The sequence below is a fragment of the Mixophyes fleayi genome, chromosome 3 (genome assembly GCF_038048845.1).
Source record: "Mixophyes fleayi isolate aMixFle1 chromosome 3, aMixFle1.hap1, whole genome shotgun sequence".
Lineage (NCBI taxonomy): Eukaryota > Metazoa > Chordata > Amphibia > Anura > Limnodynastidae > Mixophyes > Mixophyes fleayi.
The window spans coordinates 268466006-268478655 of record NC_134404.1 but is presented as its reverse complement, the minus strand read 5'-3'; positions in this window follow the sequence as shown (position 1 = coordinate 268478655).

The following is a 12650-nucleotide window of genomic DNA, read 5'->3' as shown; positions in this document are numbered from 1 at the left end:
TGGTATTGAACGGAAATTATGCCTTTTTGCAGATGACAGACAGATATACAACAGGGTAGAGACACCAGGAGGGGTAAAACAAATTATTGATGACATAGGTAGACTAGAGGAATGGTCAAGAGAGTGGCAACTACAGTTCAACGCAAAAAAATGCTAAATCATGCACTTGGGTCTCAAAAACCCAAGGGCTAAATATAATAATACTGGCACTATAATGGAAACTACTGAGGATGAAAGTGATCTAGGAGTATATATTTCAGGTGACTTAAAGGCAGGTAAGTAATGCAACAAAGCAATGAGGAAGGCAAGTCAGGTGCTTGGTTGCATAGGAAGAGAAATTAGTAGAATGAATTAATAATGCCACTGTATAGGTCATTGGTACAACCTCATCTAGAATACTGTGTTCAGTTCCGAGGGAATATTTACTTAACTGCGGGTTTGAAAGCGTGGAGATTTTGCCTTTAGCAACTAATCGGATTCTAGCTGTCATTTTGTAGAATGTACTAAATATATAGTAGCTAGAATCTGATTGATTGCTATAAGCAACATCTCCACTTTTTCAAACCTGCAGTTTAGTAAATTTACACCCTGGAGGCAATATCTCCAAAAGGATATCATCATCACCATTTAATTATATAGCGCCACTAATTCCATAGTGCTGTACAGAAAACCCATTGGGTCTTACAGTCTAAATTCGCTAATACACACACACACACACACACACACACACACACACACTAGGGTCCATATTTTAGCAGCCAATTAATCTACCAGTATGGTTTTTTTGGAGTGTGGGAGGAAACCGGAGTACCCGGAGGAAACCCACCCAAACACGGGGAGAGCATACAAACTCCTCACAGATAAGGCCATGGTCAGGAATTGAGCTCATGACCCCAGTGCTGTAAGGCAGAAGGGCTAACCACTAAGCCACAGTGATATAAATACATTAGAGTCTGTACAAAGAAGGACAACTAAAATGGTGTATGGCCTACAGCACAAAACTTACCCAGAAAGACTAAAAGATCTTAACATGTATATTTAGGAGCAGAGAGGGGAAAAGGGGGACATGATAGAAACTTTCAAATATATCATGGGTTTGAACATTTTTCAAAGAAAAAAAAATATTAAAACACGTGGACATGTCCTGAAACTGGTGGGAAGTAAGTTCAGAATAAATTTAAGGAAACACTACTTCACAGAAAGGGTTGTGGATAAGTGGAATAGCCTTCCATCAGAAGTAGTGGAGGCTAATAGAGTGGAGCAGTTTAAACATGCTTGGGATAGACATAATGATATCCTTACAAAGAATAAAGGACCAAATAGGGTTTGAGGTTACCATAGATTAATAGAAAAAAATAAGCAGACAAAAAATGGGCTTATTTTTCTAACCTTCTCACCAGCATCCCCCTCTCATACCTCGACCCCCTCAGGTCTATACTCAGCATGGCTGTGAGACTCTTCTGCCACCCCTCTCTGCCTTGACTTACACTGGCTCACCTTCCCCTATAGAATCCTTTTCAAACTGCTCACCCTAACCTACAAGGCCCTCTCCCACTTTACTGCCATATGCATTTCCAACTTCCTCCCCATTCACACTCCATCTTGTTCCTTACTAATTACCAATGACTGTTGCCTCTCCTCCACTCTAATCACCTCACCCTACTCCAGAATCCAATTTTTCTCCCGGGCTGCCCCCCTTTCCACTGGAATGACCTACTCGATCCTATTGCAATTGATGCTCTCTGACTCCCCACTGTGCCTCCTGTCTGTTTACCCTCCCTTTAGGATGTAAGCTCTTACGAGCAGTGTCCTCTTCCTTTCTGTCTCTATACCTATTAGTCTGTTCTACTGTGCAAGCTATGTTTGGAGCTAGTACTGGCATATTTTGTTTATTGTTCTAGAATGTTTTACTCTGTATGATCCAGTGTATGTTTTCTGTACGGCATTGCGGAAATATTGTGGTGCCCTATAGTTAAAGATTATTAATAATAATAATAATAATTATTATTATTAATATTGTAATAATAATAATAATAATAATAATAATAATAATAATAATAATAATATACAATGTAAGTCCCAACTCTGTTGCACCACATTGTTTAGTTCTTTACATTAAGTAATTCCAACTTGTGTCAGGTGAATCCCCAGTTGTCCCATGGCAGCTAGTGCTTGGGTAAGACTTGCCTTTAATAGTTGTGTGCAGGTAAGCCTTTAACCCATATAAAAATCATAGCATTTGATCATGTTAGGACTGACCACATTGGGAAGACATTGGCATGAGTTGGTGAGCTTAACATATACTGTAATATGAGGAACAAACATTACCAGTTTTTCATATAGAAAGCTGTTAAAACATCATTAGTTGTTTTTTTGGTAAGTGCAGAATATCTATGTATTTTGTTTATATAATATGGGCAACCACGTCTTGCACTCCATTTTATACATGGAGGGCCTGAGTCATTAAGGGACGCAAAAACAGCGCAGAGTACGTACGTGCACTAATGCACGTATTTAGTGGCTGCGAACGGCCAAAGTCATCAAGCTGCGTATTCTCACATACGCAGCTTCATGACTTGCGGCGCAATTGTTCCTATTGTACCCGTTTACGGGCGTACACGTCAGCACATACTTGCATAACCTGCAGAAGCGAACGCTATGCTGTTTAGTGCATAGTAACATCATTGGTGTATCTCTCCATTGTTGAATCATGGTGCTGGTTGTAATTAACCGTAAAATATATATTCCCCTTGTTATGCTACTTTGTTTACCCTGTCAAAGATGTTTTATTTTTGATGAATTAAATTTATTAATCTGAAAATATTTTTATTGTTTTAACTTATTTTAGTATATCATTTATATTTGATGTGGTTTTATTATGTCATATGTATTATATAATATATATATATATATATATTATTATATTATATAAGCCTTTCGTGTGACCTGATGAAAAGGATATGAACAGGAATGAAGGAGTTATTCAAAGATCAGATGTTTCCAATCAAGAGATTTTCAACAAATACTTGCACAGACTTCTTCAACTTCTCCATAGCATCCAGGAGACTCCAAAGGATCAGGATACGCCTATATACTTGCTCAGCCAATTTTTATATGATATGTGTAAATTATAGTACAACCTTCTTTTGTTGGAACACAAAGTACATGTCTGGTCTGTTTAAGATCAGAGTTTTCAGCATCGAAAATGAGTGGAAGCTTATTATTTTGTAAATAAACAATGATCCAATTTTATTCGTAAAGTCTCTTTTGCTGAAGGAATTATTTTATTACTTTATTAACCCATAACACCAATGAGGTTATGGCGCTAGGCCTGTTTTCCCTGTTTTCTTAAGCTTCGGCCTTCTTCTTGCTGATTTCTACCATCCCTTTCACTATCTGTCAGAGATAATCAAATCAGATTATCTCTGACAGATAGTGAAAGGGATGGTTAAAATCAGCAAGAAGAAGAAGAAGAAGGCCGAAGCTTAAGAAAACAGGGAAAACAGGGCTAGCGAAGCAGGCCAAGAGGTATAGAGGGTGAAGGAACCGTAGAAGGAGCACACAAGGAAAGAGGGCCATGCTCATGAGAGCTTACAACCTAAAGGGAAGGGGGAGACACAAGTAATACGAAGTATATAGTATAATAGTGTTTTTTTGTATACATTAACTTTCTTGCAAATGTTGGCAAGGAGAATCTCACCCTCTAGGGTGCATTTTTAAAGGCAGCCAGCTGAGTTAGCCTGCGCACAAGACAAGAAGTGGGGGGAGGGCATTTTTCCCATTGTGGGAACTTAGGATGCCCTGTACTGTGAATGGGCAGTGAAAACTGTTTCTCATGTTCTACGTCTATCTCGTAAAAAAAAAAAACCCAACTCAACTATACGAAAATTACCATGTAATGTACTTACTTTCCTCAACCAGCACTTGTGGTTGCTGAGAGGTGGTTTCTGGTTGGCTCTGGAAGAGCCGAGGTGATGTTGCCAGGTCATCTGACAGCGGCGACTCCATCACTGACTCCTGCTGTGGCTGATTGCTTTCAGTTGCCTCCTCCGTTGTGACCACCTGTTGATGTTGGCGGTGGTGTTGGGAGCTGCGTTGGCGTCCTGTTAGAGACCATGATGTTTTATGTAACGTGTATTTTTGTAATTTCTTCAACATACACAGCGAATACATACATGCAGCGAATGGTAGCTTTGAATGCTAAATGGTACTCATGTCAATAAAATGAAATGTTTGAAAAAAAATGACCGTAAGAATTAGAAACTATATATAATAGTAAATAATTATAATAATATTAAATAATAATATTAACATTAATAATATGTTTAGTATGGTAATGGTCAGAAAATAGGCCTTTTCTGTACATATTTCCTGTGTGCAGAAAATATTATATTGCCATATTATATATTACATAATATTACATTGCCATAGTGTTTGAGGGCGACTTACTAGTAACAATTTCCGCCCTCAAATCTGCCAGAAGGTCGGGCTGTCGTCTCCGCAGATCACTCCATCGGCGTTGCAATTGCACGATGGAGCGACGGGTGCCAACTTGCATACGCAGACGCCTGCATACGGCCCTGTATGCCTGCAATTTTTTTCTCATTTCCCACGTACCTCCCTGTGGGTTCAAAGCAACGGTCCGTCGTTGCTGTAAGCACCCACAGTTCGGTACGTGAGAATGTTGCGGACCTCATTTTTTATCACAGGGGCCAGTTTAATATCATGCTTACCTATTGGTTCTCAGTGCACGTCGGTGCATCTGCGCGTCCAGCGCGGAACCTTTACTAAGATGGCTGACTGACCTGTCAATCACTGGTCAGCCGATAGGAGGGCCTAGCATTCTGGCGCATACGCAACGCAACGCACCACTATAAAACCGCATACTGCATGCGATTGTTCGTCCTGACAATTTCTGCATGGACCAAGTTTTTGCTGTCAGGAAACGTATTGCATTGGTGGATATTGAGGTAAGTAACATGGGCCTAGGTCTGCAGCCTGACATAGCCTACAACTAGAAGGAATAATTGCACTTTCTTTTTCCTTTTTTAGTTTGCCTTTAAAAACTTCTTGGAAGTAAACAGGATAACCTTGCTCCATTTTGAGGTAAGTAACACGTGATGGACGAAACTTATTTTATTTCCATTTGTAGACATGTCTGAACAAGACTCCAATCAGCCATCAGGATCATCATCTGTTGCTGGGAAAAAAACCCGGCAGCCCAATTTTTCCAAAAATGAAATAGACATTTTGGTCGAATTGGCTGTTGATAGGCTCCACTCCACTCCGCGTCCACTCTCTGCACCATCCAAAGCCAGAATATGAGAAGAAACAACAAATGAGGTCAATGCCGTGGCTCCAATAAGACGCAAGGTGAATGAGGTCCAGAAAAGGTAAATATTGAAGCGTGAAACAATTACCTCTTTGTTCTTATTTAAAATGTGTCCAGATTTTGGGGATAATTTTATCCTGCTAATGTGTCTATTTTGCACACAGGTGGCAAGACTTTAAACGTCGACTAAAAGACAAAATTTCTGAACACCAAAGGCATGCCCAAAGGACAGGTGGTGGACCTCCAGCAACGCTTGAACTGACTGCATTGGAGACCAGGGCATTGGCCTATTTGGATACGAAGATGGTTCAAGGTGTGGGCCGCATTGACACTGGACGTAGCCTACCGCCAGCAAGCCTATCACAGCTACAGGTATATACACACACATATATTATATATAAATTGTATACTAAAATATATATACTACAGTTAATCAATAATTGACCTTCAGTAGCAAATCCTATACTTTAACATATTTGCAGTTACATATAGTGAGAAGTAAAGAAGTTATATTTTAACCACCACACACAGTAAGGAAAACTATTGTATTGACAATGTATTGTTTACAAAAATGCGGACAATAAGAATTCACTCAAAGTTACTAAGGACGGCATTAACTTTTTTTTTTTCATTTTGTCCTTGTAGGGGCCCAAACAGCGGGATAAATTTCCGAAGATGAGCTGGTGGAGGAGGCACGTGATGTGGAAGAGCATCAGATGAGTGAGGAAGCAGAAGTCAGTGAACGGGAATCACTGCACGCCTGCTATCACAGTATTAAAGACACAAATGCCACTATTCATTCCAATACCACAGATATTGCCACAACCCTCACCCGTATGGAGCATACTTTACACAGTAGTCTCACCTGTATAGAGAACACTATGGACTTAAACCTTACCTCTATCAACGCTACCCTCACGCGTCTCACTGACCTTATTGCAATGTATATCACCAATCCCCAATCACGCATATCATAGGGATCTTCTCCTACTTCTTTCTCTCCGTCTCTCAGTCCCATCTATCAATCATACTACACTTCACCCGATTATCGTTCTACAAGTAGACCTTATCGCGCGCACCCGTCTTCACATATCGAATAACTCCACTCTCAAGGTTCTATTGGTTCTAGTCTAAGACCCCAAATGCATCACCATCGTTTCCAAAGCAACACATATGTTGACAATGACCCATATGCACATTATAATCTGCCAAACAACTATTATTTTCATCCACCTGGCCCTTTTGCCACACCTGCCATCTCTGCCCCCTCTGCCCCTTCTGCCACCTCTGCCATCTCTGACCCTTCTGCCACCTCTGCCACCTCTGCCATCTCTGCCCCTTCTGCCACCTCTGCCCCCTCTGCCCCCTCTGCTACCTCTGCCCCCTCTACCACCTCTGCCACTTCTGCCCCTTCTGCCACCTCTGTCACCTCTGCCCCTTCTGCCACCTCTGCCCCTTCTACCCCCTCTGCCACCTCTGCCCCTTCTGCCACCTCTGCCCCTTCTGCCACCTCTGCCACCTCTACCCCTTCTGTCCCCTCTGCCACCTCTACCACCCGTGCCCCCTGTGCACCCGTGCACCCCATGCCACACAATTGTTGGCTGCTGCACACTCACTCACTGCTGCTCCACTGACCTCTGCTTCCTCCCCACTGTTGCCTTCTATATCATGGGTTACCAGAAGCCAAACTCATCCTAGAACAGATGCAACCATTCTTCCACCAAAGAGGCCCCGAAAAAACCAACAATTGTTTGTTTGATGTTTTTTCCTTATTGTGTAAATAAAATCTATAATGATATACTTATTAGTTATGTATATTGTATTTGGTAAAAACAAAACAAAAACACTTTCAAGAGAAGTAGGTGTCCAGAACATATTGCTTAAAAGACACAGAATCAACTGATTCTGGAGGGCTGGGGGTCAGCATCTAACATCTCCTGGCCAGCAACCTCAGCCTCCTCCACCCAAGGAACCCCACTCTTAATGGCGATGTTATGGAACACCATGCACAGAGCTATGATATCACACACAATGCTTGGAGCGTATATTAGAGCACCACCAGACCAATCAAGGCAACGGAATCTGGCCTTTAAAAGACCAAATGCCGCTCCACAACCGATCTAGTGGCTGTATGTGCCATCTCCTGCTCCGTACGTGGGTTTAATTGAGTAGTGAGGAGCCAAGGGCGAAAATGGTATGCATTATCTCCTAGAAGGGGTGAGAAGAAGGAAAAAGTTCAAAAATATGAGTGAGTGTCATAATTGTAGGTTGATCAACAAGACAGGCAATATGTTGGATGACAAATAATGGCAAAATAAGCAATTAGACACAGATATTACTTCAGAGAAGCTTACATAACATACTCAATGTATTTGGACCCAAGGTTTAATTTTGGGAAAAGCTTTTCATATGGGCAGCTATCCAGGTAGGATTTTAAGGTAAACATCACAATTAAATGTACCTTGGAATGATATTGTAATGTGCCTTTGTAATATATCTACTTAGCTATTAAACGTAACACATTACTATTTCCACTTTAAACTACTACATACATGACATGTTTGTTAAATAATAAAAAATACCTAATAGCCACGCATCACCATTCGGCCTTGCACCACCTTGCCTCAGTTGCAATCTTTGCCACATCCCTGATTGCCGGAGTCATGTGTACTCCCTGGCCACATAGCTACCAGGTTACGAATCTGGAGAGAGGCGTCACATATAGCTTGGACATTTATAGAATGGAAATGCTTGTGATTCAAAATATTAGCAGCATTCCCACCGGAGGGGACCAAGGCTACATGAGTCCCATCGACTGCCCCTATGACGTGCGGGAAACCGGCTATGTTGGAAAACTGCTGTTTTATCGGCACCAGGGACTCCTCATCGAGTGGCAGATGTATGAATTGCCTGAGCCGCGACACAACTGCCCCCAGAACAACCTTCAGCACATGACTGAAGGACTTCTGGGACATCTCTGAAGCGACTCCCACAGTGGTCTGAAAAGACCCTGTGGCGCAAAAGTGCAATACCGCCAACAGTTTGGTCAATGGCGGTATTGCTTTTGGGCTGTCGCATTTGGGCTCCAGGTCAATCTGCACTATGCGCAGGGTGTCCAGGATGACACGAGGCAGGAGCCGATAACAATGCACCACCTCAGCATCAGACATGCCAAAGAGGCTGACACGAGGCCTGAACACACGTTCCCTGGGTCAGTGACGATGGGATACTTGCTGATTTCGGAGGAGGCGACACTGGTTGCCCTCCTGTGCTGGCACATGTGCCTCGGCCATTTCTAAGAAATGCTATATTTGAAAGAGAAGGATGTAAAAAAAAAAATTAACTCATAGTTTTGGAAATGTCACTCCTATTTGCACAGGAAACATTTACAATATACTTACACCAACAAGTGGGTCGGTCAAACTCATAATGGGGCTAAAAAAAACAAAAAAAAAGATGTGTCAGAGGGTGAATAAGAAGTTATTCCATCTGCTTCTATGCTATGTCAGGTTGCAGACCTAGGCCCATGTTACTTACCTCAAAATAGAGCAGGGTTATCCTGTTCACTTGCAAACAAATGTCAATGGAAAACTAAGAAAGAAAGTAAACAAAAGATAGAAAAAATAAAAAAAGTAGTACACAGCCCAATACAAGAAAACTAATATATGTGACTATTATCTGAAACAAAGTATAACACCCAAAATAACACAAAAGTCAAAGACAAATAAAACAATAAAGCAATAAAATGTGAAAATAAATCAACCAAATAAACCATAGTAATATCTTAAAATATATCATGCAAACATACCAGTAAATGAGTCAGCAGTGAACAGGGCACATCATCTACGCAGAGCTTTATAGCAGTGGTTAATTTGCTAAGAGTATGCAGGTGAGGGTGAGCATGCGTCATGATCACATGGCGTTCCTTAGGTCAATTTGTGTGTGCTAGCGGTTCTGAAATGATAGATAAACTAGACCCCTGGCAGGTGCATAGAATACGCCACCACACACGCGATCGGTCGGGAACGCCCCTATTGGAAATTGACTACATCACCACGCCCCAGAACCACCCTGTTCACGCCCAAAAGTCGTAGCTCATCGCAAATGGCTTTTGCGTTCGTACCCGTACAGTTTTCACGTTCGGGAAAGTGTGTAAGCTCGGCTACTGAGCATGCGCACAACTCTTTTGCGTACGGTAAGCGCTGAACAGGGACATACGTCCCTTAATGACTCAGGCCCGGAGAGTGCAGAGGATCAATGCCTTTTTTGTTCCACTAAAGAATATGTTAAGGGCTGCATTTGTGGTGCACTTAGATTTCCTTTAGGATTGTGTTATGTATTTTTTTTTATCTGTATTCTGCATGACTTGTAATGCTGACTGTCCAGCGCTCTGGAATCTGTGGTGCCTTATAAATGAATGATGATAATGATGAAGATGATGAACTTTCTTTGTTTGTTTATTTCTGTGATTTTTCCTGGTTTTTTTAAATGGGTGTGGCTGGTATGGATGATATACCTACTATGGGGTTAGGGTCAGTGGTGGGATTCAGCCGGTTCGCACCGGTTCTATAGAACCGATTCCTAAACTACTTGCGGTTCGGCAGAACCGTTTGCTGGCCTGCTGTGTGGCCATAGCCGGATTAAGGGGGGGGGCACAGGGGGCACGTGCCCTGGGCCCCCCTCTCTCCAAGGGCCCCCCGCCGCCGCATGCACTGACAGCAACTGCTCTGGGCCCCCCTCTCTCCGCGGCTTCCCCCCCCCCGTTGCCCGTATGACCTAACCTGCTTCTGCTGTCAGTTGCTGTCTGACAGCTCTGCCCATGATTTTTTTTTTTTGCGGCAGCGGCGGGGGGGTGGTTTGCGGGCGGGTTCTGGGCTGCTTCTCCTCGTTGGTGGGGGGAGCGGGGTAGCAAAAAAATATATATATATTTACTCACCTGATCTCAGCGCCGACGTGCCTCCTTCCTCTCTGCTCTGTTAATGCTGAATGACAGGCGTGACATCATCAAGTCACGCCTGTCATTCAGTGAGGAGCAGCGCGGAGAGGAAGCAAGAAGAGAGAAGACAGAAGAGAGGAGAAGAAAAGAAAAGCTAATAGAAAGGTAAGTGAAAAAAGGGAATTAAGCAGAAAGGCAAACTATGAGGAAAAAGGAGATGAGAGAGGCACAGTAAGGAAAAAGGAGATGAGAGAGGCACAGTAAGAAAAAAGGAGATGAAAGAGGCACAGTAAGGAAAAAGGAGGTGAGAGAGGCACAGTAAGGAAAAAGGAGGTGAGAGAGGCACAGTAAGGAAAAAGGAGGTGAGAGAGACACAGTAAGGAAAAAAGAGGTGAGAGAGGCACAGTAAGGAAAAAGGAGGTGAGAGAGGCACAGTAAGGAATAAGGGGTGGAGAGAGGCACATTAAGGAATAATGGGAGAGAGGCACAGTAAGGAATAAGGGGAGAGAGGCACAATAAGGAATACGGGGAGGAGAGAGGCACAGTAAGGTAAAAGGGGGGATGGGAGAGGCACAGCATGAGAAAAAAGGGGGGAGATGCACAGATTGAGGAAAAATGGGGAGACAGGCACAGTATGAGGAAAAAGTGCGGGGGAGAGGCACAGTATAAGGAAAAAGGTGGGGAGAGAGTCACAAAAGTAGGGACTATTAATTTAAGATGGGGTGGTTTGGGGGTGAGTTTGGGGAGAATGAGGTCTCTATTAAATGTGCCTATGAATTATTTAATGGCAGTGACAGGTTCGGGAAATAGGTATATTTCTGAAATGCAAATACTATTCATTTATTGCTGGACCTGTTTCTAGGGAGGGAAATAGGTTTATTTATTAAATATGAATACTATTATTTTAATGTTGGGGCTGGAGGAAGGCCTAATTATTAATCGTGGGTGGTATTGATTTAACCTCGGGGCTGGCTGTAATTTTCTAAATGTACCCATTTTTTTTCCAAATAGGTCCTCCAACATTCCAGGATCCAGACAAGCCGCAACTAAAAAAACCTGCAGCACAGGTGGTGAAAGTAAGAAGAACAGGTAGGAGAGAGCAGCAGAGTCTGTGAAACGTTGTGATTCTAGTGGGACAATCCTAATTTTTGGTGACCGTTCAATGGTGTACACAACAATGCAGGTTTTTTGGTCTGTAGGAGGGTGCATCAACACACCCATTAGCAATTTTGAATAAATATTGAATACAATTTTAGTAAATTTTATATATATATATATATATATATATATATATATATATATATATATATATATATATATATATTATTTTTTATGTTAGTTATAATGTGCGGTATCATTGCTAGTTTTAATGTGCATTATCAATGGTATTTTTAATATGCGGTATCATTGCTAGTTTTAATGTGTGGTGTCAATACCAATTTTAATGTGGTGTTTTGATGATTGTTTTAATGTACAGTATTTTAGTTTGTGGAAACAATGATATTTTTTATGAAGACAACCTAGGCGAGCCCTCTGGGAGAGCTGTAAGTGTCATACTGTGGGGTGAAGTGATGTAATGCAGCATCTGTCACTATTCCCTTAATTTTAGATCTTAAGTGCCCCGGGCCCCCCAAAGCCTTAATCCAGCTCTAAGTGCGGCTGCTTTAAATTTTTACACCTTGTGCACTACAGCTTGCCCTGCTGGCCTGGACAACGATCCCAAATCAGTTTAATAGCTCACACTGGCCTGGCTCTGCTGTTCTAAGCTGTGCAGGGCTGTTCAGGCTGTCAGTCATCATGTAAGCCCCACCCTGCCTCCCTTGTTCTTTGCAACGATTGGCTCCCCCTACACGTGTCCTGAATGCACAACAGACTGTGCAGAGGAGAGATGCGAGAAGAAGATCCAGCCCAGGGTGGAGGCCGCGGAGCCACCATCAGCCATCACGCGGCAGCGCAGAAGAGCAGAGCAGACAGGCAGCCTGGGCCGGGAGTACGGACATTACTGGGTCACTCACCGTCGCCGACCGTCGGCATCTGGGGTGAGTAACCGTGATGATGCTGATGTGCTGAGCCTGTCACTGCAGGTCTTATCGGCCTACCGCTGAAGGAATGGAATCTTACTCCTACAGTGCAAAGATGGTTAAGGGTAAATCACACAGCTGATGATGCTCGGATAAAAGCAAAGAAAATTGCAAGTGAGGACGCCAATCAAACAGCAATATGGAAATATCTTCACTAACTGTTTGTGAGGTATTTAATATTAAAAATCTTCCGTTACACATAATCTAGTTGTCTTTACCTCTTTTACTGTTCTTATTGCAGTATTTAATGCGTGAATTGTTAGACTACCTTTCGGTATATCTTTTGGTATAGTTAAAATGG